This window comes from Plecotus auritus (assembly GCF_963455305.1).
Source record: "Plecotus auritus genome assembly, chromosome: 11".
Taxonomy (NCBI): domain Eukaryota; kingdom Metazoa; phylum Chordata; class Mammalia; order Chiroptera; family Vespertilionidae; genus Plecotus; species Plecotus auritus.
The window spans coordinates 41049541-41063397 of NC_137777.1; the positions used below are offsets into that span (position 1 = coordinate 41049541).

The 13857-nt window shown below is 41.8% G+C and overlaps 1 protein-coding gene across 1 annotated transcript in view; it reads right to left on the reverse strand.

Moving 5' to 3' along the window:
- EYA1 (EYA transcriptional coactivator and phosphatase 1) overlaps nucleotides 1-13857 on the reverse strand; it is a 153060-nt gene that overhangs the window by 30173 nt on the left and 109030 nt on the right. The window lies entirely within an intron of this gene.

Below are 13857 nucleotides of genomic sequence, written 5' to 3' on the forward strand. Positions count from 1 at the left end.
AAAGGAATTACATGAAGATGGTTCCTCTTAGCCAGCAGCACAGAGTTAATAAATCTATGTCAGTTCCACTCTGCCTGGAGTTCCTTCCTTCTCACCACGAATACCTTCTCCCCCACGTGATCATATTAAATATATTTGTCTTTATTCACACTCTGAGCCTTAGGGTGAGGAAAAGAAAGCCTTACTAATGGAAGCCAGGAAGAACTGAAAATAAGCTTTCAAAACAAAATAGGCTTACTCAAAAACGGCTCGATATTGTGTCTCTAAAAGTAATGGATTAATTTCAGTGACAATTATGGCATATATTAAATTTGATCTAATGATACTGACACATAATTTACTTTAAAAAAAACTAAACACGTTAAATATCCAGCGAATACCTGGTATCTAATGCTACAAGGTCCATTTTTAGTGTGTGTTATGTTTTGTGCCATAACAGCACACGCTGTTTCAGTGTGTTCTTAAGCCCCCACCCACATGCTGCTCTACACAAAAGGCTTATGCCCAAAGGCAGAGCTGAACTATGCTCGTATCAGGAGATTTAGCTTTTTACAGCTCTGTGTAGGAACAAGTGAAAATGTCCCATACCTTCAACTACAAATTAAGGGCCATACATGAGGGTTGGTAATATGCCAAATTGTAGTGTACAGGTTTATAATAAAAAATATCATACATATTATTAATTGTATCGTATAATGTAAAATAAAGTATTAAGAGGAAATATTAAAGGCTGACTATATACAAAATAACCCAGAACCTTAAAAAAATAAAGACAACTCAGCATATATCAAATATAAATGTACAGTCAGAACTACTCTTAAGAATAAACCTTTGATTTACTGCTGAGGGGTTTCTCAGTCTTCGATGGGTTTGCTCAGAGTTTTGCAAACATCATTTGTCACCGGCAAAAGTGTTCTTTGTAACTCTGGTCGCCTTTCTTTTAGATCTATTATTCCTGCTGAGTGTACCTACTGTAGAAGAATCTTTCATCATGACACCAACTCTACTCTTGCTGTGAGTAATCACAGTCTCATAAAAATCATTCTTTTTATCGCAAACCTGCTGCCAGAAGCAAGGAAAAGTACCCAAACCAGGAACTCTTTTATCCTTGTCTGCAATACTTTCCCTTTAACCTCCTTTGAAGAAAACCAAATGATGTACTAACTTGGAAAAAATGAATCACGTACTAATTTATTCACAAAGTGTTTAACTACAAGTTTCAATTTACACAGAATATTCGTTTCAATCACATATAAAACAATGAACTAAAGCTGTAATACTGACTATGTCGTATTTTAAGAGAGGTGTTTTTTTTTTTGTTTTGTTTTTTTTCTGGAGCAATTTTTTACTCTACAATTAAATATTTGCAACAAATAAAGAGGTTCCAGCTCATGACCATTCTGTATCTATTGATTCATCTTTATTTAACTGCAAACTCTATGTCAATACAATTTTTAAAGAAATATTTGAATGTATTTGGCTTTTTAAGTGACTTTTATGCAGGGGCGAGGGAATGAAATTTGAAAGTTTTGAAGAGATTACTTTATCAATTTTAGTTAACATATCATATAGCCAGATGATTTTATAATAATAATACTCAATTTTGTATGAAAGAATGTGTAGCTCAGAATAACATCATTAGTTAGGAAGTCAATAAAAGCCCTCCCAGCCGATTTCCTCTGCCTCATAATCATTATTGACTCCGGAGAGAAAAGTATGCAGAACCGGACATTGGCACTTAAAAAAAAGGTCCCCCTTGAGCTGCAGGAAGGTTCCATCATCACCTCCCCTCACTGTCAGCCCTCTGGGGAGAGGGGACCTCCGCGGGGGCACTTCCTTACTTAAAAAGTTCCCTTCTCTTCCCAGCATCAGTGGGTCTAAAATTCCAGCCCCTGAAATCATTCCTTTTGAATCGTCTTTTATAAGACAAAGACTTCAGGTAACGGGACATTAGTTAAGCTCCATAACTTTGGTGTGAACTTTCCTATCTGATAAATTTCCTCCAGAATGGGGAGCTCTGGGGTACCCCAAACCCTGGGGTGTCAACAGGGGAGGAGGAGGAGGAGGAGGTGCCTGAAAGGAAAATTAAGAAAAACTTTTGTCCACACTCATATTCTCATTCCCTAGAAAACAACCTCTTTTCCCATGATGTAATTTTTAAAGCAACAAATAGGGGCCATGCATTATTCAAAGATAATATAGATGAGCCCTGGCCAATGTGAGTCAGTTGGTGGAGCATCATCCCTGGCACTGAAGGGTCACGGATTCAATTCCCAGTCGTTTTGGTAATTTATATTATTATTCAGGAAAACGCTATATTATATACCACCAACATGGTGTTAATAGTATATATGTTATATATTAACTGTGGAAATACCTCTAGAAAACATATAGGACAGGCATTCTGTATTCTTTCATTCATTTGTCATGTGTTCAACTAATGAAAGGCCACCTATTCACACTCCAGGCACCCAGCACACAAAAATAAATGAGGGCAAATATGTCCATTAAGGCTTCATATATGTGGGGAAGAGCTGGGGAGAGAGGGTACAGGGGAGCATCAGAACTTCCTCTCGGGAAGGAATGAATTTCTTACAAATGAAATGGAAATGGAATGCATCACATGTCTAGTCCTCCTTCCCACCCATCCTGGGCATCACCTCATTCAGATACGTTTTTCTCAAAGTGGATTTTGCTCCACCAGGAAATACAATTTCCAATGTGCGGAGTACAAGCTTCTTAGGGGCCGGTGATACATATCCCTTCTGTTTCTAACTCTGCCTTTGAACCAGAAGATATTCAATAGATGCTTTAGAAAAATTACATCGGAAAGACTTAATATATTCCAATGCCATTGAGCCTTGACCTTGCCTATCCAGTGCCATGACTGTCTGTCTATCTCACACACCCCATTGCCAATTGCATGTCCCTGCTAGGCCGGTTTCAGTCAGCCTGGCCTCCGCTCCCTCCTTCATAAGATGATAGTTTATCTCCTGCTTGCTGGATGCCTTCTCTCTCCCTTTCTCCTGTCAGAGCAGTGTCCTCTGTTACCCTTCTATTGCTTTCTTTTCTTAGCCCCTGATGTACGCCTGTCACCCACTGTCTGAATGACAGTAGCAACAATTATTGAGAGCCTGCTATGTGTCAGGCACGGTGCCAGGCGTATTACATGTTATTTCCAATCCTCCCTAAAACTCTACGTTTGATGGAGGGGGAAATGAAAACATAGATAACGTCTGTGGATCCCATCAGGTAGTAAACTCTGTGAAGGAAGAGAGAACTTTTCATGTGGCTTTTTCTCCTCTTTATTTTCTAAATAGGATTCTATTTCTTCCTATTTATTTTCTGTGTTGGCCGAGTACATACACGATACTGAATGAAGTCTTCCAGACAGTCTGATAGCCAGGATTTAGTCATGAAAGACTCGGTGCCCCATTGGACGTTAACTGATAATGTTACCGCATTATGTCACTGAAGTGTTAACTACTACTAGTTTTATTAAAGTACATTTATTTTGTCTGATTATAAAATGAAACATACTCATGTAGAAAATGCACGCAAAACAGAAAAATACATAAAGAAATAAACTTCCATTGCCTCCCTCAGCAGTAACCTCTGTTCACTTTCTTCCGCCGTCCTTCCTGACCTCCTATTAAGTCATTATCCAAAGTCTCACATTCTTCACAGAGCTTACATTCTAGTAGGAGATAAACACCACAGGCAGGTAAAAGCCAGATATGTGTTTTATAGCTACTTTCCCCTCCATTCAATATGTAATAAACATCTTTTTAAAATCAATTAATCATCTATAACATCCTTTTTAAAAAAAAACCTTCACCTGAGAACATGCTTTTATTGATTTTAGAGACAGAGGAAGGAAGCGGGGGGGGGGGGGGGGAGGGGAGGGGGAGAGAGAAACATCAATCAGTCGCCTCCTATACGAATCCCGACGGGGGACAGAACCCACAATCTGGGTATGTGCCCTGATCAGGAATTGAACCCATTTCCCTTTAGTGATGGGATGATTGCTCCAACCAACTGAGCCACACTGGCCAGAGCTCATCTATATTCTCTTTCAAGCTGCTATATACTATTCCATTTTATGCATGTTTCATATTTCTTTTGACCAAGCAGTGGCTGACAGTTTCCAAGTTTCCTTGCATGATTAACTTCAGTAGAGCAACAATTATCCATCCTCCTCCAACTCCATCGGCAGCACCTAAAATAACACGGGGCACACAGCCCCGTCACTGCTTCGTGAGTGTTCTGGTGGATGATCCCTGGATGCACCTGCGTGGATGTGTCTGTGACATTCTTTACCTCCTTAGGCTACGTTAAATTTTCCCTAACCGATTTTTAAATCACTTAGATCGTTGAGCCTTGTCATTTCATACGATCTGCTTAGAACTCTCTCCTCTCCAGCCCAGCCCACAAGCCCCATCAACAGCTGTCAGTCCTCCGATGGCCATCTCCAGGTCGCCCGCACCTCTCTGAGGACTCCCACGTCTGCTGAGTTCACGCCATTCTAAGCTCCTTGAGAACAGGATCATCGTTTTGCTTACTATCATTTTTACAAAATTCCTCTGTTTCTTATCTCAATTTTAAAATTTTCTTTTGGATTATGGAAAAGCCCTTGTCAATTTCCATAGCGTCATGACCAGTTATGAGGAGTGACTGAATAGCTTTGTGATTGGAAGTAAAATGAATTATTCATTTTTGCCACTTAGAACTTAAATAATTTCCCGTCTCTTTTAAAGTAAATGTTAGAATGACTACTTTAAAAAGGAAAAATATTCTTATTTCACTACACCTCTACAAAATCTTATCACACACATGCTAATACACACTACGCTTCAATCGTGAATTTTTAAGCTACTCCTTTTTCTGCTTAGCAGTAACATCTTAGCTACAAGCCCCGTAGGATTGCATGCATATGTGTTTAAAACAAACAATTCCCACCAATGGAACCGGATGACATCTCGGACATAAGAGCTCCATTTAACTTTCGGACAAAATGCAGGTAATTCTCAGTCAATTATTTCTGAAGAGGCAAGCGAATGTACAAAGTCATGCCCACCAAAACCAGCATCCTCTTCCCCTGCCCGGCCCTCCACCTGGCTCACAAAGGAGCAACCCACAGCCAGCAGCAAGAAGGACCCAGGCCCGAGAGCGTCTCCTTAGCAGCGCCCTTAGCATGCGGACCGGAGCTGCCCCCAGATAGAGGCTCCATTGTGGCCGTGCGGAAACCAAGTGTCTCCAGGGGCTGCAACTTAAACACTTTGCGGGAAGTTGAAGCTACAGGCTTTTTCTTGCATGAGGCCCTTTAAAAGAAGAATTCCTTTCTCGACTAAGCAAACTTCCTAGGAAGGTAATCTGGCTGGACAAAGTAGCGACTCTCCCAGATCGAAGATTAGCCAGCACCTGTCAAAATCAAGACTCTGAACAAAAGGTCTGTCATCTGCGACACCCGAAGGTCAGTTTCACAGGATTTTAAAATAAACGGACAGCCACCCAGCCAACTCCGTGGAAGCTGCAGGCGCATTTCCATTCGAGGCTGCGGGGGAAGGCGCTCCTGTTCAGAGAGGCTCACCAAGGGGCCTGCGCTGGGCCGGGCTCCACACCCCTGTACCTCCTACGTGCTCAGTGTCCCCGAGCGTCCTTGAGGCTGGTTAGCGGCGGCTGTGAGAAGGGCACACATTATCAGAGTGAGGACTGACCTCAGCTTGCCCCTCCCTGAAGCCTTCACTCTTTGCTGAGACCACACCACCTCCCGGCTGCTTCATCCCCAGAATCAAGAGACTGGCAAAACCGGGAAGACAGTGTCACGTGCAGGCTCACCATCAGTTTGCCAGAATGGCCCCCCTTCGCTTTACCTGAGTCATTGACTTTTCCGAACCTGGGAATTTCAATACATATTTATGTGTTTCCAAAGGAAAATTTCACAAAGGGACTCCTGCTCTGAGCTCACTTTTCTTTTTCATTCAATACACTCTTCCCGGGAATCTTAACTAATTTCACGTTCAGTTCTTAACTTCAAGTTCAGTTCTGTTTCCTGAGCTTCAGACCTGCATGCACAATGCACACTGGAGTCCACTTGTAGGTCCAACATGGACTTCAGATTCTACATCTCAAACCCCAATTCAGCATCTTCCTTCCAAAGCCAGCCAATTTTCCTGTTTTTTTTTTTTTTTTTTTTTTTTTTTTATGGTTACCTTATTGCTCAAGCCAGAAACTCAGACTCTTGCTTCCCTCTCCCCTGCGTTGAGTGTATTTCTCAATCCTTCAGAGGACTTTCTCAATGGCTTTCCCATCTGTCCCTGCACTCTGTCCCCACAAACAAACCCTGTGATTTCTCACCCAGATTATCGCCACCTCTGATGTCACGATGCAGCTCATATCCATCCTTGAGGGGTTACCCTGCCTTCAGTGTGAAATCTGACTTCCTTAGCCGAAGGGCAAAGCCGTCCCTGGCCTGGCTCCTCTCCCTTTCCCATCTCACAACCGCTCCACGTGGGCTCTGCGCTGACAGCTGCTCAAACTCTGGTCCTGCATGTCACGCGCTCCGGTGCCACTTCCTTGCGAAGTCATTTCTCTGACATTCTCAGCCTCGCTACCTCTCCCCGAGTTGGGTGAGCCACCTGCCTTTAGACCCACTGCATCCTGTGCGTCTCCATCACGGGGCTGGCGCACTGCGACACAACTGTCCTGCTTCTCAGTCTCCATCTGGCGCCTGGGCCCCTGGAGGGCAGTGGATATATTTCGTCTCCTCCATGCCCAGCACAGTGTCCAGAATGGAGCACACAAGCACACTGATAGCACGGGAGCTCTTCTCCTGTAATGCAGGGGCTGCTGGAATGCCATTTCTGTCTGTTCAAGGGCAGGGATTTATAGTCACACATCTGTCTGTCCACTGTCCGCCTGCCTGCCTGTTTACCTACCTACCTCTCTCCCAACTTTTTCAAAAGTGAACTTAGGCCACTTGAGTAGCTGCTGTTGGTTAGACATAGAGGGCAGCAAAGCTTTCAAAGACCCCGTCAGTGCAAAGGCTGGTGGTGGGCTCTGCTGTGTTATGTCAGCGTGTGACACCACCAAGGGCCACTGCGTCCTCTCTGTGGCTCAGGACTAGCAGGTGTGTGAGCAGATAGAGAAGTTCGGTGTCAGGGTGGTGACATCCGGAGTAGGAAGCCCTTGTTTCCACCTGAGCTTTACTATGACCTAACCCAGTGGCTTTGGGCAGAAACCACTTCCCTTCCAAGTCCCACATGTGCGACTCGGAGATGATGAGGTTGGGTGCACAGCGCCGGCAGGGACTCAAAGCCCATGCCTTTTGTTGTTGTCAATCCTCACTGGATATTGTTCAACTGATTTTTAGAGAGAATGGAAAGGGGAGAGAGAGAGAGAGAAAGAGAAACATCAATGTGAGAGAGACACATCGATTGGCTGCCTCCTGCAGGCACCCTAACCTGGTATGTGCCCTTGACTGGGATTGAACCCAGGACCCTTCAGTACGGGGGCCGCAGCTCTATCCACTGAGCCAAACCAGCTAGGGCAAAGCTGGTGTTTTTTGCCTGATGTGAGAATTGCTTCCCTGAAGCCTGCTGCCTTCCTGCCGCCTGCTTCACCTGGGAAGGACCAGGCTGGGCCAGTCAGGGAGGGGCCGGCCGCCTGGCTGCACGCAGGGAGCGGGCTCTGCTCCCCGCCACACACGCACCAGCAAGGCCCACGAGCCCTCCTTCAAAACGCGAGGCCAGGATGGCACAAGGAAGAAAAGCTCGCACAGCCCGAGGAACACGTGTCTTTTCTACTTGAAGGCAACACCCTCATTTCCCAGGAAGGGACGGCATCGAGGAGAGACAGGGGCCAGATAGGGGAGCTCTTACCGTCCACAGTGAGCCTCTCCTCGTGAAACTGCGAGGGGCGGAGGTGAGAGTGAGGAAAGAGTGAGAGGCCCTGGGCGTGCCTGGAACCCTCTGCACTTGCAACTGAACCCGGCTGGTTTTGTTGTGTTTTCTGCTGGGATTTCTGTTGGAAGGCCACAGGGTGATTTGGGCGGCAAACCCCTTAATGTCTCCTACCCTTCATCCCCTGCCCCGCCCCCACACATATGCATAGCCTGCCCTATTATCACCATCGTGGGTACGTTTGCTATAGTCAATGAACCTGCGCTGACACATCATCATCACCCAAAGTCCATGGTCTACATGAGGGTTCACTCTTGTTGCCCTACATTCTGTGGGTACACCAGCATCGTATGGAGTAGTTTCACTTCCCTAAAAATCCTCTGTGCTACTCATCCTATGCATCCCTCCCTCCCCATCACCCCTGGCAACCACTGACCTTTTTACTGTGTCCATAGCTTTACCTTTTCCAGAATGTCACAGAGTTGGAATCATACAGTATGTATTTTCAGATAATCGGCCATAAATTTCAACACTAAGGCTATGCTGCAGTGTACAGTCTATTTTTGAACTTGAAATGAACCATGAATATTTTCCGTATATTTAATAAATTGTCTTAAATTTTTTTCAATAAAGATGTACTTACTATGTTTCATTATTAATTTATTTGTGGATCTTTATTTCTATATTTTAATGGTAAAATCACCTTTTGGAAGATATAGTGTGGGCTTGAGTGGACTTCAAGAAAGTATTGGACCCGAGTTAGAATCTGCCACTGAGTAGCCATGTGACCTTGGTAAGTTCTTGTTTTAACCACCCTAAGCTTCACTTGGCTCCTCTATAAAATGGAGATAATAATGGTGCTTTTATCATAGAAATATCAGGGGGTTAAGTGAAATGATGTATGCAGAGCACTTAGCCAAGTGTTCAATGAATGCTTATTACTCTTGTATAAATTATCTGTCTACAACTCTTTTTTCTAGAATATAAGCTAAAAGTGGAATTAGTAAAAGGATTAGACATTAAGGTACTGAATACGTATTATCAAACTGCTTTTCTGAAATCTTGTGTCAATTCATATCCTTATCAGCGGTGTACACAGTGTTCATCTTACTACATTGTAGGCCATATTACTGATTTTAAATATTTCCAATTTGATGGCCAAGAGGCGCACCACTTACTCTGACATTTCAATCACTAGAAGTGAAATCCAACACTTTTCATTTCTTTATGCTGACTATTTGAATGCTTTTCTCTGGTGATTTGTTCATATCCTTTCTCATTTCTACTACTTATATGAGTTGCTACTTATCTTTTTTTATTTTGTTTGTTTTTATTTTGTAGTTACTGCTATTTAAAATTGTAATTTTTAAAATATATTTTTATTGATTTCAGAGAGGAAGGAAGAGGGAGAGAGAGATAGAAACATCCATGATGAGAGAGAATCATGGATCAGCTGCCTCCTGCAAGACCCCCACTGGGGATCAAGCCCACAACCCAGGCATGTGCCCTTGACCGGAATTGAACCTGGGACCTTTCAGTTTGCAGGCCGATGCTCTATCCACTGAGCCAAACCAGCTAGGGCTAAAATTATAATTTAATTAAAATTTTACATGTATGGCTATAATAAAAGAAGACTATTAATTTTTAAATTTAATTCTATAACCTTTCACTTTTCTGAAGCCCATTATAAATTCTAAGGCTATTGTAATAGACTCTTTTCAGTTTCCTGTATATATCAAATCTCCAAAAAATAATATTTTAAATCTCATTTCATTAATTGTAGTTTATTCCTAATGCACTGCCCCGAATTCCTAGTTCAAAGCTGAGTAACGGAGCCAACAGAGGGCTTCCTTATTTTGTTTCCATTGCTATGATAACCTGCCTCTGTTCTTTTATTGTTAAGAACAATGTTGGCTGTTGGTATTAGGTAAACATCTTTTATTATGTTACAAAGCTATATACTTTGACTCAACTTTCTGATGAACATCAGAATTAAGAAAGTCTTTGAATACATTTTCATATTTGTATTTTTTTACTTCAGATAAAGACGACAGCATCTTGTGAAAAATGATGAAGAAATAAGAATACCTAAAATTATCCAGTAGTAATAATAATGGATGAAATATGGGAATTGTTTCTTTTTGCCTGTCAGTTACAATATAGTTAAGTTCAATACACATTTATTGAGTCTAAAACACATTTGTTGCTTAAAAAACTCATTTTGCCCCTAAACTGAGGATGTTGATGATATGTACGTTAACTAAAAACATGGACAAGGCCAAGCACCTACCTTAAAACATAGGGAGACAAAGTCACCTCTTGCCTTCAGTGGGGAAGGAAAGAGAAATCGCTATGGTATTCTAAGATAGCAGACAAGAACTCAACCTAACAAACACACATTTAAAGGTATATGGCAGGATTCTGGGTGCTATGGAGGATGTTACGAGGATTAAAATAAATGTGTGATCCTTTATGTTTGCTAAAGGGGTCAGGAGAAAATAAATAAGTATACAAAGCCTGTGGACAGAGCTGAGCATGCTGAGTGGCATATACGTGTGTGTGCGCGCGCGCGCATGTGCGTGTGCATGTGTGTGCATGGATGTTTGGCATGGAATCACTGATCTGCCCCACGCTTCCACATAGCTGGTGCTGTGTGCAGAGGGAACGGAGAGACAGTGCAGGCTCCTCAAGTGTCTTCCCTGCAAGCACGAGACCCTTTCCGTGGTCGCAGGATCCGAGCCCCAGCACCCACACAGAGGCTGGAGCCGGGGCTCCAGAGGTTCTTCCTGTTCGTTTCTGCAGACTAACGTGCTTTCTAGGTGAAGCATGTTTTTCAAGTCAAAACATCAACTTCTGAATTAGTCTTAAACGTTGACACTTTTGGCAGCAGGAGCACCTGGTCACTCCCTACAGAACGCTTCCCCTGCAGCGGAAGCTACTGAGCATGGGCGTGGCTGACGGGAAAGGTTCTTTTCCCAGCTGAAAATCAATTTGCAAGCAAGCTATATTAAAACACTTGAGATGATAACCTACATTTTACAGTAATCAAATGTTACTGCAAACTTAAAGAATGAAGGAAACCAAGGGAAAACTAATTGCTTTGCTTTGTTAAAAACAATCCTCACAGCCTCTCCCTTTCAGGTGTGGCATTACTCTGAGGCCGTCCGCTGAGCCTTTGACTCACCAAACCCAGGCTCTACAGAGACCAGAGCCTTCCGTCCCAGACCTTTTCTTAACAGAAAAGATAAACACAAGAGGCTAAAGGAGCAGGTCCTCAAAAACGGGGCCTGGGACAGGAGTCTACATATCGAAGCCCGAGAAAGGTGGGAGTCTTCACCTTCCAATCCGGCTCCAGAGAATCCTCTAACTGACCAATGCACAACCCACAACGCAGAACCCACCACCCCAACGCGCCAACAGAATGCAGGAGGGAGTTCCCACGTGGACTCACATGGACTGGGGACTGTGCACATGACACCCTCACAGGTCCCTGTCTCACCGAGGACAAGAGGAGGGCGCCTGCTACTTCCCAACCCTGGTCCCTGCAGGCAGGGAGTGGGCCTGAGAGCAGACCCGTCAGCAGCCCTGGTAGGGATGGCAACCCTAATGCCTGTGGAATGGGATTACTTAACACCAGGCGGAAAGAGAAAACTCAACATAAGCTTACGCCTTGTTTTTATTTAGACTTATCCCTCCTGATGAAATCTTTTCCTTTAACCGTGGAAAAACCTAGCAGGAGAACTGACCGACGCAAGCTAAACTGAAACATTACTGTATACGGAAGGCCTGTCCTCACTCTGTTTGCCGATTGCCTTTCCATAAAAATCCAACAGAAAGAACTCTTTCTCCATTCACTCAGAAAGAGTCATAAGTTACTAATGGAGCTGAAAAAACCCTCCAGTTCCATACTGTCATTCATAAAAAATGATTTCCATCTAAGCATCATCGTGTTGCACACAGAGACCTTTTGGTAAGACGATACGCTGGTCAGACTTAGGAAGAGGAAAGCCAGAAGTACACCAAGTCTACGCCCTTCTCTGCTGGGGAACTATTATTTCCTTTGATAATTATGTCCCCCTGTCACTCATGTTCCTTACCTTGTCAAACATTTTTATTAGTACCCAAAGTCCAAAATTCCCCCTTTGTATCTTTTTTTCCTGGAGTGGCAACAAAATTAAATTGTGATAGCTTTTATGAAAAACTGACACTGAGCAGGATGACCAATGAGAGTTGTACAATGAAATCAACTGACTTTATTTCATAAAGTACAATTAAGATATTTTTAAATTACTTTAAAATCATATCCTAAATTTCCTAAAGACTATCCTAATAACCATTTTAAATGCATGGCCATTCTTTGATAACACAAGGTTGGGTACTGGAAGGCCCTCACATCATGTATTTCGTTGTTCAGAACCTCTCATAAGCCAAAGCTGTGAACGAGCCAAACTACCCAGAGGGACTAGCTGGAGAAACGTTAAGATTGTAAAAGAAAATAAGGCCTAATGTCAACAATAAATTCAGACATCACACTGGAAGCTAACAGATAGTTAACCTCCTTGCAGTTACTTGTACTCTAGATCTTAAAAAGCTAAAACGTGTAATTTAAATATTCCTCTCCTCTACCACAGTGCTGCTAACTGGAGTGTGAAATCAAGGATTACCACATCGTTTCTGTCTGATGAGATAATTTTGGTTTTCTTAGGAGGATTATGCCAATGCACTTATTTTTGCCAGAAAATAATTTTACTTTTTATTTTGTAAGAAACTAATATTTGCAATAACCAATTCCAGTTGTGTTGAATTATAAAACTATAAGATGAAAGATTGAAATAAGTATAAGAACCAATTTATTTTTATAAAATATTATGCAAGTTTACAGCAAGTAAAAAATTTCTGAAGACAGAGGCTAAATGTATCTTTTATACTCTTGCTGATACCTTTATATTTTTTCTCAAGTAAAATGACTTAAAGTCAACTTCTGTAATGTTATAAGCTTAATTTTTCCATTATTGTTTTCATATTTGGTTGAATCATATCTCCCTTCTCTTTTCTCTTTTACTTATAAAAAACAGTCCTCATGCCAAGAATAGAATCTGATATTTCAATAACGGTGTAGACCCCCTAGTTATTTTTTTAAAATTGGGTTTATGGAAAAACTATAGTCTCTCTATCCCTAAAGCAGAACTTTTAATATATACATTTATTTTAGACACTCTTTACATGCAGTTTAGTATGAATAATGTCAATAAACAATAATCAAGCTATATTAAATCAAAACTAAGTTTGGGAATTTTTCAGTTTATATTATATCAAGTTTGTCCAATTTCTCACTTTTCACCACATAGTTTTGGCATGGTATAGACAAGTAAAGATGGCATTTTTAAAGAAGGTAGAGTTCAAAAACAATAGCAAATTACTGCTAATTTCTTCTTGATGGGTGCTATTAACACCTATTAACATTAATAAGAGGAACAAGGTTGTTTCCAGCACAAAATATCAGCCTAGTCTATATGATTAGAAACAAATGAAAACTTTGGAAAGGAATTTGAACGTACCAGTAAAATATAACATTTTTGTGTGCTGTTCTTTTATGAAGTGAATCACAACCATAAATCAGAAACAGCTTTTGAAAATGAGTATGATTATCAAGCTTTTCTAAAGGCAATTCTAAACTTGTCACTCACTCGAAACATTTCCACCTTAGAAAGCACTAATGCCTTACATGTCATTTCCTTAAGGAAAGCAGACACTTAAAAATGCAAAAAAACTTTTGTATTTTACCCTAAGCATAAAAATATTTCAGTAAGGAATGGAAAGAAAATGAAGCGTATTTAAATAATCTCATTGCACTGGAAGTTGCCAATTCGTCTGTGAGTAGTTTCACTGCAGATGAAAAGAAATCAAAATACAGGACAGATGTTGAACAAACCACATTTTCATTCTGTCACACACT